The sequence below is a fragment of the Polypterus senegalus genome, chromosome 9 (genome assembly GCF_016835505.1).
Source record: "Polypterus senegalus isolate Bchr_013 chromosome 9, ASM1683550v1, whole genome shotgun sequence".
NCBI lineage: Eukaryota > Metazoa > Chordata > Cladistia > Polypteriformes > Polypteridae > Polypterus > Polypterus senegalus.
Window position 1 is genome coordinate 95,027,974 of NC_053162.1, and position 21,468 is coordinate 95,049,441.

The 21,468-nt window shown below is 35.5% G+C and overlaps 1 protein-coding gene across 1 annotated transcript in view; it reads left to right on the plus strand.

The window, feature by feature from the left end:
* Positions 1–21,468, plus strand: part of cdh13 (cadherin 13, H-cadherin (heart)) — a 1,331,220-nt gene that overhangs the window by 717,085 nt on the left and 592,667 nt on the right. The window lies entirely within an intron of this gene.

The following is a 21,468-nucleotide window of genomic DNA, read 5'->3' on the forward strand; positions in this document are numbered from 1 at the left end:
CATTCATATGTTTTGTTTCCTTAGTGGTTTACAGTCTCTACCATCTCCCTCAAATAAATATGCTTTTCATTTATGAATACTTATGTTTATTGTTTACATGTGTGGTGAAATCTTTTTGGAGTTGATTCAGCATAGAATAAAACTAAAAAAAACAAACATTGTTTGTCTATCAAAATAACTAAGTAAATAAAGGGAGAAAATTTTGTGGTTTCACAATAGTGCAGCAGTCACAAGACAGAACCAACCCTGGAAAAGGTCCTATGGATAATTTACATAAAGAATGTACTTTTTTTTTTATTAAGTAAAATTTGTATGAGAGAAATTCAACTGCAATATTTTTATTATTATTCCATCCATCAAATGTTGTTGAAATTGTTCTCCTGTTCTTTTTTCTAACATGCCTACAGTACATTTTTTTTTATTTTCTCTTTTTCTGTTTGCAATATTAAAGCTCAGGTTTTGGCTGTCATTCTCCTACTTAGTGTTTCTGGTAGATCGTCAATATGCTTGAAAAACTGCAGTGTTTTAAGATCTTTTCCTAGGTAGTAACTTAGGTATTTCAGAAATGAACTACTATATAGCAACTGCTATTTCAGATGTAAATTACAATTAAGACAAAGAGTTTTGTAGCTGTGTAAAATCATTCTGACTTGTATGCACATATTTTCCAAATAGTAATTAGTACTTTCATTATTGCATTGCTTAGAAATGTCTTATTTGTAAACATTTTGTTGTTTTCAGTGAGTTATAAGAATCAATTTGTGTGCACAAATATGCTGTAGTACATGCATGATGTTGTCAATGTCTTTCATTTCACATGTAGATGTTTAAAGCTCATGTGCAAAAGTGTGATACATGATGCTTATTAACTTCACATCTAATTCTTTTCAGTTCAAACTGAATCATTACTGGTGAATGTGAGAATAGTCGCTGGTGATTCTTTTGTCCATCATATAAATAAAATAAAAAAATAACAGACACTTGGACTTGAATCCTGCATATTTAGGTTTAAAAAGAACATCCAAGTAATAAAAAAAGACTTTATGCCGAACACCTTCCGAACCCAACTTTATTAATCCACCTCCCTCCACCCCTCATTTGCTATATATTGCCTTTATTTCCTGAATGTCTAATCATTTTCTTCTGATGATGACACTTGGTAGGTTGTTGAAGTCTTAGGAACTAAAAGCTATTTTAAGATGCCTGACTCCTTTTCTGCCTTTGCTGAACCCTAGCTATGTTGGGGGTTGTTGAGCAAAGCAAGCAAGGGGCTAACCGCCTTGTGCATATATATACTATAAAAAAAAAAAATATATATATATATACTATAAAGTGTGTGTATGTATGTATGTGTGTGTGGGTGTATATATATATATATATATATACATACATATATATACATACATATACACACATATACGAGGTGTGGCAGAAAAGTAATGAGACTGATTTTTTATTTACCAAAGTTTTTATTTTTTTCAAACATCAATGTTATCCCCTTCAAAGTAGTTCCCTTGGGCAGCTACACACCGATGGAGACGTTGTTCCCACTATTGGTAGCAGCGCTGGAAGTCTTCAACCGGTATGGTCTTCAGCATGTCCGTTACACTCTTTTGGATGTTTTCTAAAGTCCCAAAATGACGTCCTTTGAGGACATTTTTCAGTTTAGGAAAAAGGAAAAAGTCACACGGACTGAGGTCAGGTGAATAAGGGGGCTGGGGAACCACAGGAATGCCTTTTGAGGTCAAAAATTCTGTTATGGAGAGGGCAGTTTTTTGGCACCATTTTGGCACAGACCTTTCGCATGTGCAAATGTTCAGTCAAAATTTGATGAATGGTAAATCTGTTCAAATTTAATTGTTCACTCAACATTCTTAATGTTAAACGACGGTCTGATCTCACAAGAGTGTTCACACGTTCGATGTTTTCATTGGTTTTCGAAGTTGAAGTCCTCCCTGAACGTTGTTCATCTTCAACGTGTTTTCTGCCTTCCAAAAATTATTTGTGCCAGCGAAAAGCTCAGGATAAAGAATGTTCCCCATAGGACTGTTTTAACTTTTCAAACGTCACACTTGCCGATTCTCCAAGCTTAACACAAATTTAATGGCACAACGTTGCTCCAAATTCCGCTGTTCCATTTTGCGTGACACTCAACCAAAAACACAACTTTGCTAATAGCAGTCACAAAAACCGTAGTTAACGGAAGGAGTTGAAACTCGCACTGAGCTATGGGAGGGTACTGATACATGTGCTCTATCAAGGACAACAGTGCAGCGTTGCCAGATCACTTGCAGTGTTGCCAGTCTCATTACTTTTCTGCCACACCTCGTATATATATATATATATATATATATATATATAAAATACATCTGCACATACACAAAGACTAGTTTAATTCAACCCTTTTTGCACAAGGAATCATAATTTTTCTGCTTACAGGTTTTGTTGACAAATATGAGACAATTATGTTTTTAAACTACTAGAGTAATTATGTAAAGACTGTACAACTGACTGTACACTCTACAAAGAACTGGTGGTCTCCATGTTGGTTATGCTGGTAGCAATGTTGTCTTACAGCTCTTGAACCCTATGTTTCTTCTAGGATTGGATTCCAGCTTTTCTGAGTTTTCAATTTTGTACTTCAGTTTAAATTGCAAATTTATTTTAGCACAGTATGAACAATCACATATTTGAATGAAAATGTGTCCTACATTACACTCATAGCCTATTTTTATACAGTAAATGTTCATCTTACCATGCACATTGCACTTGTCTATACTAAATTATGCATTTCAGGACTTATCACAATATTGTAAATTGTTCAAGTTTTGCTGAATTGTTTTATGGCTTGTAAATTCCTATAATGTTAATGTCATCATAAAACTTCACATTTTGCTATTTAATGTACAGTACATTTGAAAGAATAATAGTCTTAGAATTCTTAGATTGGATTCTTGAGGGACTTTGTGACATGCTCCTGCTATCACTACTGCATTGATACCAGAAAGTGCTGTGTTGTGTACAAGTAACATAGTAAAGCTGAAACAGACACAATAGCACAGTCAAATATACCTCTTATTAAGAAAACAGGGGTTATTAACTTGCATATACCCCAAACATTGTCCTTTGACTGTAGTTTGCATCTACATTTTCCCAGATTAAACAAGTATTTTTTCAGCATCAGGGCTTAAAAAAGTTGGACTTTATCAGTGACATGGATGTGATGATTTACATTATCTGATAAAAAGTGTGAAAATGTAAACTGGTTCTGTTCAGGCAATTTATGTGTAAAATTTTCCATGCTGAACATAAAAACCTCAACTATAATTTGATGTCAATATTATTAAAATAGAGAGAGAGATGGAAAGTTTGGCATAGCAGCAGGTCTTTGTGATGTTTGAATAAATGAGTACCTTTCCCTTTTTCATAGATGTCAGCAAGGCTGTAAATTCCTCCAGTTAGGCCAAAATGTTTTGCAAGCCTTTCACTGAGACAAAGATGATTTAATTTGGAGAGGAAACATTTTGTACCATTCTCAAGTATTCACTGGGGAATTTTGTTAAATCTTATAAAGTTGCATGAGCTCAAACCAAATGATGAAATTGTTTGTCGAATATAAATATTTTACAAAAGGAAAGGAAGAGATTTTGATACAGAATGAAGGATGTGTAAAAACATCAGACACATGGTGACAAAGAGCAAGGACTAAACAAAATGTATCAGGGATACAAATTTCAGTTGAGGCTAACTGCTAAAACACTTTAGCTTATATTTGCTCTAATGGACACTATAAAGTCCGTAGTCTGTGTTTGGCATTATGTTGAATTAGTTTAAAATGAATATAGAACTCCATCAAAGAGGCATCTTCTCTATACTTCTTACTTGCTTCTTTACTGAATTGAGAGGAATCCAGTTGAGTTTGTTTATTTAGTAATACCTCTGGGGTCTCCCTTTGGAAGATGAGCCAGGTTCCAAATGCAGGTCAGACTGGAACGACTACGTATTTAAGTCTTAAAACTCGCCAGGAGATGCCACAGTGCCCCTCATCAGAGAAAGAGGATATAAAGTCAACTGCTTTATTTCTATATGTGAACTAGACAGCAGAATTGTTTTTTTGTCATTCCCCTAATTAAAGCAAGAAGACATAATTCATATTACAGCTTATCCAACATAAGTTTTCCAAAAAAAAATTTAAATGTCAAATTTCCGTAAATAATGTACATTTTTTAGCTGCTCTTCAATGTTGAGTACAGTGTTATTGTCAGGCAAGGCTGAGGACCACAAGACAGACTCAGGTGGCAGTCCTGTCACTGGCGGTGTGTAGAGTAAAAGTAGTGAGGTTGTTCTCAGTGGAGCAGATAATTTTTTCACTAAGATTTTAGGACAGATTACCTACCAGTCTTTATTCTTGCTGCCAACTTTATACATCTGGTACAGCAAGTAAGCCAGGCAGAGACAAACATGTGCTGTAGCTGGGTAGATTCAGAAGAAGTAGCACAGCAATATATAACGTTAATCCTCCACCCCAGCAGCAGCATCAATTGACTGTAACAGTTGACTTCTCAGAGCAAATCTTGTTTGATCCAACTAGACATTTTCATTGATTCCCTGAAAACCAGAACAAACTTACATTATCAATTTCATAACATGGTGTTTTGTTTTGTTTTTTTTCCCCCTATCTCTTTCTATCCCTCAAGCAACATATGGTCATATAAACAAATCAGTAGTTAATAAAAGGTATTATATCTTAACAACACAGGGTGTCTAAACAGATTACCATTATAAATCATAAAGGATGGCCAGGAACATCAAATGAAAGCAATTCCTAGAAATTTCCATCAGCCAGAATGTTGACTCCAGTGGTGTCTTTTTTAAAAAAAAAAGAATGTTCATAGGCTCAAGATATCTTCAGGTACTAATTTAGAATTATATTTAGTTAAATTTTTAGACAAAGCTTGCAGTCTCATATCATAACATTCATAAAGATGAAGGCTTTAGTTTTCTAATGATTGTAATGGCTTATACAAAGAGTGAAGTTTTGTGTAAGCTGCAGTGTTTCCTGCCTATTGGTAAAACAGAGAAGGGGAGCAACAATAGTCTGCAAGTTTACTGGGAGTGCAAATGTGGCATTTCTGCATCATATTAATGTCTCAGTGGTCCATGAATGGAAAATTATGTAAAAGATTTCAGGTGAGGAAACATATGTCATTTTATTCCATGGTGCTCTCTGGTAAACCAGAAATACTAGTATAATTTCTCCAACATAAGTCTCTAAGGTGTAATGAACATGTAAGCAACATCTGTCATGATTGTACTCTTGAGTGACAAAGGCAGCTTTTCTGCACAGGAAGAGAAAATAATAATGTAAATTTGATAGTAAAATATAATATGGCATTACCATAAAATAAGCCCTTTTTGAGTGGGACTGGATTATGTTAGCTGTTAGGTAAAGGTAAAGATTTGGTAGATTAAATATAATTTGGTAAAATTGATGTAATGGGCACAGCCATACTCTGGTAAATTCATATTGGAAATCTTTCTGATAATACAAGTCTGTTTAAAATAAAGATTCACTTTGATGTGAATGCCTTGCTCAATAGTAGCTTTAAAAATGTTTCAGTAGCAACTACACTTTATGTTTTATTTCTATACACTCCTCTCTTATTCCTAATTGTTTTACAACTGAGATTAAAAATGCAGTAATTAGATAAAATTGACTCAACAATAAACATAGGTACATAAGACGAAAATAAAATATCAAAAAGATGTTTATAAAGAAGTATTTTCAGGCACAATTTAAAACTAAATAAGATGTTTTTACTTTAATGTGAACAGACGTACTTATGAAGAATACTTCAAACATTATCAAACTTTATCCTCTATAGGTTCAGGGTGCTGCTTTTCATGTCACTTACTGATTCATTCAGACTCAGCATTTGATTAAGGCTGCATTCTCACAAAATTTGTTTCCATTGTGAATGTTTTTTTTGATTATTTGTAAGGAAATTAATCTAGTGCACAAGTTTGATTAGTCATAAGGTCTGTAAGGTGCATAGCATTAATTAGTATATTTTACATACTTGGACATTGTCTTTGTATTTAGTATCTTGGCCCTTTTAATGTATTTGTTGTAAAGGGAGCCGGCCTAAAATGTAAATATCTTATTAGCCCAACATTACATCTGTTCATCACCTTCTGTCAAATGCCAATCATGGAATACGTATTCTGTTGACCAACACTGCACCTGTTAAAACCTTTCTAACCTCCTTCATTTGCAGTCCTCAGATTGTTACAAGTGGCATGGAAGGATTCCTCTGCTTGTGCATCTTAGTTTTTAAGTCCTTACTTTTGTATTAGATTACAGTATATTGATAATATGTAAATATGTGTGTATGTAAGAGAAGTATATGTGTATTAAAAGCACCTAGCCTCACGGATCAGAGTGTTTAATTGGTCATTAGAATTTTTTCAGCTCTGGCCACACTGTTTCTGCATATTTGAAAGACTCTCTGGAGTGGTCTATCATGCCATCATAATACTTTAATGTACATGTAACATTTATCACACACATCCCTTATATGTAGTTGCTATTGTGACATGTAAAAATATAAGATCTTGTGAGCTGTAGAGTAAACAGAATCAGTCATTCATGCATTGTGATTGTTTCCACAGTAAATGTTTTATATATTTAAGCATATACATCAGTGACAGTAGGTTCTTTGAAACATTTATTTGTACATTTCTAAACTTGCTTCAACCTTTATAGCATGTAATTCCTATGGTGGAATTTACATTAAAATGTAACTTTTAGTTTATTTCATATTGTGTAGTAGAAAATCTGATAATATGCTTTGCTTTAAGCATAAGCATAAGCACACAGATCAAGAAATGATTTATTACAGTTACAGGGAAACACATTCCTATATACATTTGTCTTGTAAAGTTATTTAGACCTTTGGTCATTTGTCTAATTTTATCAGACAACAAATGCTGCACTGAAGTTATGATCTCTGTAATATTTTTTATTTCAAAGAAGCAAAACTGATATTTTTATTTGACATTGTTTTATGTAGGAAAAACGATTGCAAATAGAAAAAAATTAAATAAGCTGTTTATGTTAGTATTCAATCTCCACATTTAAATATTTTGCAGCAATAACAACTATTAAGTCTGAGAAAAGACAAACAGTCTGAATGCTTTTTCTAAGGTATGATAGATTTATCTTAATTTCTAAGTGTTCTTGCTATTGCTGCAATATAGCACAAATCTTACTCCTAAGTTTCAGATCTCTTCATGTGTTTCTTGTATGGCTGGCTTGTAATGTTTGTTTATGAAAGTTTCATGTACTTTACTACATAAAATTTTAAATATTTATTAGAACTATTCTTCTAATTGGGCAACTAAGTAGATTCATCAAATGGAATAAGTCATTGTTTTATCTTTTGCAATGATTCAAAATTAACCGGCTGGTTTAACAGCTCAAGAGAAATATTGATACCTAGATATATAATATTGGTGGTTCCCCGACAAAAGCGCAATAGACATATGCGCCCCGACAAAACCGCAATGGTCAAATGAGCGGCGACAAACCCGCTAACTGGTTTTCGACAAATGTGCGTCGACAAAATCGCAACAACAAAATCGCGAGAGAGGCCAAGAGAGTGGGGACGCGTACGTGCGCATTATGTACACATTATGTGCTAGGTTATAACTGTTATAACTGCTAATGGCACGCCGTGAACAAATAACTCAGTTGAGGGTTGGCATAACGCGTCGTATACAAAGCAGAATTACCAGCAGTCAGGCAGCCAGCAAGTCTAAATACGCGCAACTATCAAGACGTCTTGCTGCAATTCTTCCTACATATGCAGGGCGTGATCTTAAAGACTATCTGCATGCCATGCTGATGGCATGCCGCGTCTCATAATATTGACTTCTAAAATAAGCATTATTATATATGCTTTAAACTAGTAATTCATATTTAATGAAACTTTCGCGGTTTTGTCGGGGCGATTTTGTCGGCGCAATTTTGACACCGCGTTTTAATTGGCACTATTTTGTCGGCGCTCATATGTCTATCGCGCAAATGTTGGGTCACAAATATTGGTAACGTTAAAAATGAATGGTAGTTTTTACAGTGTAGCAGTCCATTTATCACCATATACAGATTAACTTGTGGGTTTAATTTAGTTAATGAAGAGTTTAGATATTTCTGGAAACTAACTGATAATCTTGATTACTTCCTTTAAACATTTAGATGGGTAAATAATACATTATCTGTATATAGGCTCATATTTGTGTTGTGTGAAAGAAATCTTGATTCCCTTAAATTTATATTTTCCCATATTGCCAAACAAGAGGCTCAATAAAATTCCAGACAGATGGAGAAATGGGCATTCTTGACGGTTTTTCCCCATGTAATGTGAAACTATTTGATCTTATGTAAAATCTAGGTATGTATTTTTCTTTTGCTACAGACGTTTTTTTAAAATAGCACTGATATTTTAACTTTTAAATCTAACTACATTACATCAGTGTTTCCCGAGTTCAGCCCTGGAGCACCACTGTGACTGCAGGTTTTCATCGCAACCTGTTTCACAATTGGTCAGTCATTTTACCATGAATTGATTTTATTGTTTAATTAGCTATTCTTTTTTCTATTATTCTGCATTCAAAAAGGCAAAGTAATGTGAGTTTTACAATTCATAATATAGAAACATCAGAATGTTTGCCATAGCACTTATTTCTTTTTTGCCATTTTCCTTTAAAACGTGTTGGTCTCGTCCGATGCGAGAGATGGACGTCTGAAGTGGAGCTCCGCTAGCAGTGGTGCTATTTTTCATATTATTTGCTTATTATTCTGAGATATCCTGTATTTATTCAACCCGAGAGGGACTGCTACAGTATATGTAAACACATATAAACATGGCCAACAAGAAGGGGTCGAAAGAATCGAAGACTAAAGCTACATCCAAGCTGCGATCAGCAAGCCCTAGTTCGAGATACGGCCTCTCAGAGACAGACCTGGATCAGATGGGCGAAAGTACAGACTCCTCGGGACCACGGTCCGCTACATCGTCGCCGGCTGAGAGCGAAAAGGGGAGCGAAGGTGCGATCGTGAGTGCAGATGTGGATAGCTCGCCGATTGGAGAGGATTACCTGAAACTGGAAAAGGCGGGAGGTCCGCGGCTTCAGTTACGCAATTACGCGGGACTGGAGCAGCGGGGACACCGGCTTCAGCAGAGTCTGCTGCTTCATCTACGGTACAAGAAGGCACATTTGAGCTATCTGAACTGAAAGTGTTGCTCGCTGAGCTCACGCAAGATATAAAGAAAAGCGAGAAGGCTAATGAGAAAGCAACGGCAAAGGCACTTGAGAGACTGAAACAGGAATTAAAACAGGAGATGAAACAGGCCAATGAATGTCTGCGACAGGAAATCCAACAGGAAATCCAACAGGCAAATGAAAGGCTGCGTCAAGAAGTACAACTTGAACTTCGACAGGTGCTGGGTAAAATTGAAGAGCGCATTGAGAAAAACTCGGTTAAACTGAGCACGCTTGCTGATCAATTGGAGCATCTTAGTGAGACATTCACGAATCGGATCGAAATAGCCGAACATCTAGCTGCCAGTGCCGAGGAAAGAGCAGTAAATGTCAGTTCGGAATGTAAAAAACTCGGAGAAAAACTTGGAGACAGACTGGCTGCTTTAGAAGATGGGAGTAGAAGGTATAATGTCAGAATTGAAGGCCTGCCGGAGAATCGAGAAAGTTTAAACCCTGTGAAATTCGAACTGAACTTTTTCTAAAATAATCGGGGCGACTTTAAAGCAGAATCTGAGATAGCAGCGGCTTACGACGCGGATCAAACACCGTCAGACCCGACCAAGATCTTTTATAGTTCGTTTTGAACGATTATCATTTAAGTTAGAGGTGATGGAACTCCTCAGAAAAAAGGAAAATATTATATATGAAAATTGCCACATTCGCGTCTTCCCTGACTTCTCTCCAGCAACAGCTATCAAACGCGCCGCCTTCTATAATATTAAACAGCGGCTACGGCAAGCCAATGTCAAATACGGCCTCCTGTATCCGGCAAAACTGAAAGTGGAATGGCAGGGTCATTTCTATGTTTTCGCTAGCAAGGAGGAGGCAGAAAATGAGTTAAGAAAGCTGATCCCGGGACTATTCTGATACATAATTGTGAGTCATGGCGGTAAATGATAAAGCTAGGATTAATAATCTACTGTCTGATCTATTTGTTTTAAAATACGGGTTTTTTATCAGCATATATTCTCATATTCTTATATTATTATTACTTACTTATTACTTATCATTACTTAGTATTACTAGGGCGCTAAATGTTTATGTTTTATTGTGCTTAATTACGTTTTCCTCCTCTTTTTTCTTTTCTAATTATTTCATGTGTACCCTAAATGAGACTGTTCAATATCATACCCTTGGTTTGCTGTTATTGCTATTACTGCATTAAGACTTGTTATGCTTGTTTTGGACACATCTTTAACACCATCACCTGGGTTTATTATCTGGGGATATCATCTTAATGCACTAAAATTGATGAAGATTATATATATATATATATATATATATATATATATATATATATATATATATATATATATATATATATATATATATATATATATATATATATATATATTAAGTGCAAAATTCTTTTTTTTTTTTTTCTTTTTCCTCTTTTAAAGACTATATTGGTAACAGATATCTCTATCTTTTAACCTTAAAGCGCCACTGCATGGGGGCTTGATGTGCTTTGGACGTGCTCTGTCTCTGGGTATGTCAGAGGACTGGGACTGCATGAAGTGGGTTTTAGCCTCACCTGGGGAGGCAAAAAGGGAGGGTGGGGGTTAAGGGGAAGAGAAAGAGAGCAGGCTTGATCTATATCTAATCTATCATCTCAATCTTTATAATTATAACTATCAACGTAATAATAAGCTGCATGGCAACAACTCTTGGGGGAATAGGAAATTAAGACCTAAACTATTTCACTTCCAGTTAAGACTATAATATGACACCAAAAACTCAGAATCAGTGTCTCCATGATGGGACAGTTAACTTCGTAAGCTGGAATGTTAAAGGCCTGAATCACGAATTAAAGAGAAAGAAAGTACTTTCTCACCTAACAGGTCTAAATGCTAAAATAGTATTTTTACAGGAAACCCACTTACTAAGTAAGGATCAGTTCCGCTGCAAAAGACTGGACTGGCCAAATGTTCCATTCTAGTTTTACAAAGAAAACTAGAGGGGTGGGAATTCTCATACATAGAACAGTACCATTTGTAGCATCAGATGTAGTATTGGATCCTGAAGGGAGATATGTGATGGTCATGGGAGACTTATCTAACTGTAAAATGATTTTGATAAATGTTTATGCACCTAATGTTGATGATAAGGAATTTATACAAAATTTATTTGCATCCATTCCCAATCTGAACACTCATAAACTTATAATGGCTGGGGACTTTAATTGTGTTCTAAATCCACTTTTAGATAAGACTTCCTCCACAGGGGAACGCAACTAACACCGCAAAGATAATTACAAAGTTTATAACTGATCACAACTTATCAGATCCCTGGAGGTTTTTAAACCCAAATTCAAGAACATATTCTTTCTACTCACCAGTACATCATTGCTACTCAAGGATTGATTACTTCTTTATAGATAATAACTTCTTGCCTAAGATTAAATCTTGTAAATACGATGCTATTGTTATTTCAGACCATGCTCCGATGATCTTGGAGCTGAAATTACTAAGCCCCATACACTCACCCCGCAGATGGCGCCTCAATCCGCTTCTATTAGCTGACGAGAATTGTACTGAATTTATATCCAAACAAATCGAATTCTTTCTAGAGACAAATACATCCCCTGAGATCTCTGCAGGAATACTCTGGGAAACTCTTAAGGCCTTCTTAAGAGGACAGATTATCTCATATCTTTCCCACAGAAATAAATCCGAAGCGAAGAAAGTAGCAGAGATAAAAAGCGAAATTACTAAAATAGATGAAGAACATGCCAGACTACCAAGCGAGACTCTACATAAGAGGAGGCAGGCTCTACATTCAGAATTAAACCTCTTGACAACTAAAGAAACCGAACAACTAATTTACAAATCCAGACATCATTATTATGAACATGGAGAGAAAGCTAATAAGCTTTTAGCGCAACAAATTCACAAGCAAGATGTACGCAACGCAATCTCGGTAATCACTAACACGAACGGAGATAAAATCATCGAACACAAAAATATAATGTACACTTTTAGAGACTACTATAAATCCCTATATACTACTGAGTTTAAAGAAGACAATATACAATCTAATGCATTTCTGGATAAATTACAGATACCACAAATTGACGCTTTTAGTGTGGAGGAGCTCGATAAACCTCTGTCATTATCAGAATTACTGGATGCTATAAAGTCACTCCAAGGTGGAAAAGCAGCAGGCCCTGACGGCTACCCTGCAGAGTTTTACAAGAAATTCTCCGCTCAGCTAGCTCCCCTCCTATTAGCAACATTTACAGAAGCCAGAGATAACCAATCTCTTCCACAAACCTTTCGCCAAGCACTAATCACTGTCTTTCCAAAACAAAATAAGGACTTATTACAATGTGCATCATACAGACCAATTTCACTTCTGAATAACGACGTTAAAATACTCTCTAAAATCATAGCTAGAAGGATGGAGAAAGTGCTCCCTCAGTAATATCACAAGACCAAACTGGATTTATTAGGGGCCGACACTTATCTTCAAATCTTCGACGCCTGTTTAATGTAATATACTCACCAACTAAATCAAACACCCCAGAAATATTATTATCATTGGATGCAGAAAAAGCATTCGACATGATTGAATGGAAATACCTTTTTACTATTTTGGAGAAGTTTGGGTTTGGCCCGAACATTTGTGCATGGATTAAATTACTGTATACTAACCCAGAAGCTTCAGTTTGCATCAATAACATTTGCTCAGACTACTTTAAACTAGAGCGTGGCACAAGACAAGGATGCCCTTTGTCACCACTGCTGTTTGCAATTGCCATTGAACCACTGGCAATACATTGTCGAAATACTGATCAGATAAAGGGGATTAGCAGAGAAGGACTGGAACAGAAAATCTCATTATATGCAGATGACATGGTACTGTATATATCGGACCCAGAAAATTCTGTGCCTGCAGTCTTAGCAGCACTCACAGAATTTCAAAAGCTCTCTGGTCTCAGAATTAATCTGAATAAAAGTGTACTCTTTCCGGTGAATTCGCAAGCATATAATATTAGATTAGACACCCTTCCTTTTATCATTGCAGAACAGTTTAAATACCTCGGGGTAAACATCACAAGTAAACATAAAGTTCTATATTAACAAAATTTCGTCGTCTGCATGGAAAAAATTAAACAAGACTTGCATAGATGGTCAACCCTTCATCTCACACTAGCTGGAAGAATTAACACTGTTAAGATGAATATTCTTCCTAAGCTCCTTTTTTTATTTCAAAACATACCAATATACATTAATAAAACGTCTTTTTTTGCTCCCTTAATTGCATTCTCACAATGACTACTAACAATGAATAATTTGGACACTAGCGCTGACAATACAGAAAGGTTCAAGGCTACAGTTGCTGGAGTATCAGTCTGACTAGTGTGCTCAATAGTAAATGATGGTCAGGGTACCTGGAAAATTGTAATCAAAATCATGATGAGAATGATGAAAATCTTAAAGATAAAAACATTGAAGTATCTCCATGTAACATACAGAAATGCTTACTAATAATATGTAGAAATTCATGTTTGTCATTTCTGTAAACACATAAGTCACATTGGTCCTCCCAGACTCAGCTTGGGAATCACTTCATTACAGTTTTTGTTGTAGGCTGCATTAAGTGTTTACTGTTGGATGTTTTTTTTTGTGTGTGTGTGTGAGACTAACTACAAGTGACATTTTCTTATGTTACTATGTAAATCTATACTAATAAAAGGTAAAGCCCTCACTCACTCACTCACTCACTCACTCACTCACTCACTCACTGACTCATCACTAATTCTCCAACTTCCCATGTAGGTAGAAGGCTGAAATTTGGCAGGCTCATTCCTTACAGCTTACTTACAAAAGTTGGGCAGGTTTAATTTCGAAATTCTACGCCTAACGGTCATAACGGTCAACAACATCCGCCATGTTGAACTTTCTTATTTATGGCCCCATCTTCACAAAATTTGGTAGGCGGCTTCCCTGCGCTAACCGAAACATATGTACGTACTTATTTCACTGGTATGACGCCACTGTCAGCCGCCATATTGAACTTTCCTATGTCGCTAATTCTCCAATGTGGATGATAGGGAATTCATGCAAAATGCATTTGCATTCATTCCCAATGTGAACACTTATAAAATTATAATGGCTGGGGACTTTAAATCCAGACTTAGATGTCATCACCCCTGTGACAGGAGACCTATCTAACACTGCAAAGACAATTACACAGTTTGTAACTGATCACAACTTATTAGACCCCTGGCGATTTCTAAACCCAAACTCAAGAGCATATTCCTTCTACTCACCAGTGCATCATTGCTACTCAAGAATTGATTATTTCTTTGTAGATAATTTCTTGCCTACGATTAAATCTTGCAAATACGATGCTATTGTTATTTCCGACCATGCCCCTTTGATCTTGGAGCTAAAATCATAATGTCCCTCATATTTATCTCGCAGACGGCGTCTTAACCCACTTTTATTAGCAGATGGGAACTTTAGAGAAGTTATATCCAAACAAATCAGCTTTTTTCTAGAGACAAATACATCCTCAGAGGTCTCTGCCGGAATACTCTGGGAAACCCAGAAGGCCTTCTTAATAGGACAGATTATCTTATCTTTCCCACAGAAATAAATTGGAAACCAAGAAGGTATCAAAGCTAATCAACGCAATTACTAGAATAGATGAAGAACATGCCAGGTGTCCAAGTGAGGCTCTTCATAGGAAAAGGCAGCCTCTGCATTCAGAACTCAACCTCTTGACAACTAAAGGAACAGAACAACTCATTTTTAAATCAAGACATCATTACTATGAACATGAAGAGAAAGCTAATAAGATCTTAGTTCAACAAATCCACAAGCAAGGGGTTCGCAATGCAATCACCAACACAAAGGGAGACAAAATCATTGACCACAAAAATAAAAAATTGCTTCTAATCAATAAAAAAAATAAAAAATTAAAGTTTAAATATCAGTATGAGTGCCACATGAATTGGTGAATACCAAGATAAATCAGGAGATTTTCATTTACACAAAATCTTTAAAGATGTGTTTTCAAATTAGAGAGAGAGCGCGCATTGCCACACCCACCACATGACAAAGCAACTCAGGATCCCAGATTAGGACCCAAGTACAGCCATGCAGTGGGTGACACCTCAGCCCCATACTAGTTCAGATGGAATGGAACAGTGTGAGGTTTTTTATGGGGGCTGGAGTGCCAATTTTGCCACCAACCCTCAGGCTTTTCCCTGCAGGTTGGAGGGCCTACATGCAGGACTGGATGCAGATTAACATCATACCCAGAATGGAGCAATTGCAGGTTAAGGCCCTTGCTCAAGGGCCCAAAGGAGTAGAGTCACTTTTGGCATTTACGGGATTCAAACCGGCAACCTTCCTATTACCAGTGCAAATCCCTAGCCCTCAGAGCCACCACTCCACCCTTTCAAATAGGTTTGCCAAAAAAATCGCTTTGCAACACAAGACAAACTTGTCGTATGATTATTTTTGCACTCACTGCTAAACTTTTAGAAACACCTTTACACAGAATTAGTTCGTTCCTGGTTTTGTGCAGTGGAGAGGTGATCAGAAGCATCTCTTCTAATGTATGTATCTATCATGATTTCTGTTGACTAGGCAAGTGTTTTTTCTCTTCTTACATAAATTGAAGGGCATAAATGCCCAAAAATGTAATGTTTTTGTTTGGAATTATTAGAAATGGCTAGCGCCCTGCCTGGGGTTTGTTTCCTGCCTTGGCTCCAGTAGACCCCCGTGACCCTGTAGTTAGGATATAGCGGGTTGGATAATGGATGGATGGATTATTAGAAATGTAATTAAGTACTTGGACATACAAGATTGTCTAAGAACCATTTTGTTTATAAGGGAGTATATCAGTTTTACTTGAATGAGTGGAGCAACATTTGATTCATTGCTGAAATCTCTCCATATTATAGTAATACAATTGGTTGCATTTTTGCAATTTTGGATATCTTGTCCAGTTCATTATTTTACCACCTTGTTTATTTAAAATGCAGTACTGTAGCCATTTATATATCTACATTTACACTGAACGGTACAGTAAATTCTTTCAGTAAAGACCAATACAAATCAGTGATGCCTACCAATTAGACTATTGAACATTTTTGACTAGTATGCATGCTTCTCTAACTCTCTCAGGCATTCATTATAATGTTAAATCTGGAGTTTGTCCCTTTAATAATCTCAGTTCATTTATGAAAATATTAAGTTTTGTTTTATACTCCATTACCATTTGCAATGAGTAATGCTTTATCATGTTTTCTTGATGCGTGTTTCATAGATAGCATAACCTGAGTCATTTATTTCATGATTACGGCTTTTGATATTTTGACAATCTCTGGTAAACTGAGCAATTTAATTTTGTGAAGGTCCTGTATATGGGCAGATTTTATTGAAATTTCAAGTAGGTTCAAGATGTCGCAGATCTTAGCAACACATCATGTCATCTATTAAATTCTGCTATCTTCATTCAGCGTCATGAGGTCAAGGTGTTTTTTTTTCGAAGGGGGGTGGGTACTATAAAATAAACAATTCAATATAACTTTCGGGAAACTAATTTAATAATGTCATTTATACTTTAAGAGTAAATAAGAGATGGAAATAAAACATACAAGATGCAATAGCTATTTATGTTGGTTTAAAATGATTTTACTTCTACAAACAAAAATGTCTCCTTAGAAGAAAAAATAATCCCCTTTTTCACACTGCTCTGTGTCCCTCTAATCATAGCAATTTGTTTCTTCTTTGTGGCTTTTATCTTGTTCAGCTTTGAATCCTGCCTCTCTCCTGTATAGTGCAATGCCACTTGCACTGCTGTGCTTCATGAAAGAAGGACTGCAGTATCAAACAGCATCACCCTACATCTCCTTTTATTTTAAGCACTGCTTCTCGCAAAAGATTTGTCCAGTGTGTGTTATAAACAAAATTCAGTGATTTTATTTTTTTAAACACTTTTAACATATTAGCATTATTAAGCATTTACAGAGAGAAGATATTTTTATTAAAACATAAATATATCATGTAACAACCCTGCCAATTTTAAGTACAGTAAAAAGTATGAAAGTGATTTGTTACTTGAACAATACTTAAAAAAGCAAGTCGGTGGTGTATGTTACTACATACGCCAAAAATATGGATGCTTTTTGTTCACTGATACCATTCTTAATGCTTATGCTTATCATATAGAAACCTGTTAACTTCCATTTAATGAAAGTTGCTAAAGATTTAAGTTCTCATAGTGATACTGTTAATAAGTCTTTTAAGGGTGTGGGGTGAGAAGGAGAAGATCCATCAGTTTCTTCAGCTTGTTATAATAGATTCCTTATATTTTAGTGAATTGCTAGTATAATTTGTTTTTACTCTCTCTTTATAAAATGTAGATGCTTTTTTGTAGTGATTATAAATCACATTGGCAGTAGAGCTAACTGGAAAATTATGCAAAATGTGTTCAGAGGAAAATTATGGCATTAGTTGCATATAGAGATCAATAATCAGCTGTTAAAATGCCAAAAAAATGCCTTAATGGGAAATAGAAAGGCACAGGCAAGTGTAAAAACAATATATAGTGTAGTTCAATTTAATAGATTATATGTCTGCATGTGTGTGTATATTTGGGTACATGTATGTATAGCATGTTTGTATTTGTGTTTATATTTGTTTAATACATAATTTTATGACAGATCAGGTTGGGTGTAGTTGCCATCATGTCCTTCAAACTGGAACCATTGATAGTTATGAGATGAGATCAGCCGAGCATTGAGGACACATAGCACAGCAAGACTATGGTATATAATGTGCAAAAATGCTTTTATTTCCAAAAGGTGTCTAAGTGCCATTACATGTATCTTCAATAAATACTTCCATAAAAACAGTGCATTCCCATCAGGCCATGAATAATTTCAATGAATGAAATCCATAAACCCTTAGAAAGAACTGTAGTCCAATCCATAGTAAAACAGTCCTTATGCATATCCCATTGACACAGCTCCCTCGCATACCTCATCCCTTTATCCAACTAGAAATTCAAGTTACTTAAAGTTTGCTCTGCCAACTTTGCCCTTGCACTCATGCTTGCATGCAGCTATATGCAGTTTTTCCTCGGACGGCATCCATCCTGCTCAATGTCATCAGGCATGGTCTTCATCATGGAACTCGGACCCTTGGAATTCCCTTCTGCCAGTTCTCATCAACAGAACAATCCCAAGTCCATAATGTCTCCTATGTAGTGGGATGGAATCAACCCTGTTTTCTATTAGGACTTTCATCTTCACACCAGGGATTACTGACTCACAGTGCAACCTTATTTTTTTTTTGCTTCATTTAATTTCTCCATCCAGGTGGTTTAGTTCCAAATCACTTCTTAATCATTGTCACTGTTTCTTGTTCTTCCAATATGTATTCCCCAGGTGTAAACGCCTCAGACTCCTTTTTAACTTTTACAGGTGAAAGGGGCCTTAATTATGCCCAATGGAATGTCAATGAGGAAAGAGGCCACACCAACTGTGTCAGCTTCCTTCGTAAGCACCCAGGGACAAACAGCTATTCTACCGCACGCGCCTACACCCACTGAGCCTCAGCTATGCTGTTGTGTGAATCTACACCCACTGAGCATGAGCGCACGCTTTTTTTACTTCAAAGCTTTTTTAAAACTACCTGCTATTAAAAACAGCTGAATTTGAGATTCATCATACTAGGTCTATATATAAAGTCTTCACTGCTAAGATTAGTAAAATGTTAGCATTAATGCTGTGGATATGTGAGGCATTAATCTCTATCTCAACCATTAAAAATAAAATGGGCATCCTTACAAATAATTCTAAATCAGTTAATAATTGCTTTTCTAGAATTCTAAACTGAACTATTTGCTGAACATTCTAATAATCCTCTCTCTAATCCTAAATACTTTATAAATATACTTCCTTTTCCCTAGCTAGTGATCATGGATGCTCCTCTACTGGATTCCCCAATTATAACATTAAGAGTTAAAGGAGACTGTGAATGTTTTGCCACCAGAGCTATTTTCAGCATTTTAGGATGAAATAGCTACCAATATAAATAAACTCCAATGTAAAATGTTTAGCCAGACATCTGCATCGGGAAGTGTAATTCAATGGTTATTGAGGTAAACTAGAACAAACTTTTAAATATGGAGGGAGTTAATCAACAGTGTAACAGCTTTAAATGCGTTTTTCAAACAATGCAGGTCAATTTAATTTCAAAACATACCACAGTAAGAAATGAAAAACTCCCCATTGGATAAACAGATAAAGAAAAAGTCATAAAAGAAAAAAACTGTCATATAATGCTTATATGACTAATATCTTCATTGCTAACCACATGGCTTATGAGAGCACTACAGCAGCAGTTAAAAATGATGCTAGTAAAGCTAAAAGGCATTTGAGGAAAAATGTTGCAGAAAATACAAAAGATGACCCAAGGAGATTCTTTCAGTATTTTAATAGTAATAGAATGGTCAAGGAGAATGTAATGTACTGTATATCAAAGACAGTAAGAACAAACAAAAATATACAAACATCAAATGTTCCATGTCCCATTTTTTTCTTAAGTTTTCACACGTGAGAATATCTAACTTTCTGGCAGGTAACAGTGCCTAACAAGGAGGCACTGAATGATTTGAAATTTGTACAGAGAAATGCTTAGATTAAAAGAAATGAAGTCAAATTACTATAAGCAGGTAACAAATATTTTAGAGTGTTTAAGGAGGTCAGTGAATATATACTACAGGTACATAGTTTGATGCATATTTTTTAAACATCATTGCACACAGAGGTAATTTCTATAGACTGAAAGTTAGTAAATGTTGTATTAAGCCAATCAAAGTAACTATAGTCCAGCAAATTTAACATACAATGCAGGTAAATCAACAGAAGAAATTATTAAGTACAAAAATGTGCAATACTGCGGTGGGCTGGCGCCCTGCCCGGGGTTTGTTTCCTGCCTTGCACCCTGTGTTGGCTGGGATTGGCTCCAGCAGACCCCCGTGACCCTGTAGTTAGGATATAGTGGGTTGGAAAATGGACAGATGTATGGATGGAAAAAATGTGCAATATACTTTTATGTCAAGAATAGGTGTATTAGTGAATGGTCAAAATAGGTTTAGACGTAGGATACCATGTTTACGAATATACTGGCTTCTATGAGGAAGCAACAAAACCATATGATTAGAGAGATGTGTACAATATTATTTATCTTGGTTTATGGGAAGGCTTTTGAATCTAATCACAGGTCCCACTCATACAAACCTCAGTAATCATATAGACTAGGATCTGCATGTCTTTAGAAATGTGGTAAATTTAACCACATTCACTGCAACAATTTGTAATAATTTTAAAAGTCAAACAAAGGGAAATTCTTGTTTATGGCCTTATAATATTTAGACATTTATCAGTAGTATAAAACAAAATATTGCCTAAGCCATAAAAATCGGGATGGGGAGGGGTGATAAGACAGCAATAGGAATTAACTGTGAATGTATCTCATTAAAGGAATCAGATTATTGAAATAAATTACAAACCTAAATTAACAGCCTTAAATAAGGTTTTAGAAGTACTTTGATTTATAAAAAAATCATTTAAAGAGTGATTCCATTACTTTAATTATATTAAAGATTATTAAACCTCAAAACCAATTACACAGATGTGAACTGTCTATTTGCTTCATTTGATTTAAATTTACAAAGATATTTTGTCAGTTGGATTTAACATGCAAACCTTAAAGTTCTAAGACCCAGACTTTTAAGTTGAACATGAAAGATGAAACCATTCTTCATCTGAATTTCACATCATGTCAGATAATACACACACAGTTTTGTCAATTTAAGATTGATTTGTGTAGACAAGATCATTAAGGTGTTCTGTCCACTCATGTGCATATGCAGTGAAATGGATTTAGATTACTGGCAATGAAGGAAGATGACAACAGAGCTGATATAGAAGTTAAAATCGAGAACAAGTTGCAAAACTTTATATAGAAGTAAGTTTATGTTCCTGAGCTGATATCTTAAAGTATGTGTCTCTGTTTAAAAATATACATTAAACTATGTGTTTAAAAGTAGACATTATTCAATTGATAATTGCTTTAGTCAAATATAACTAATGAATGTCATGGTATAATGGATTTT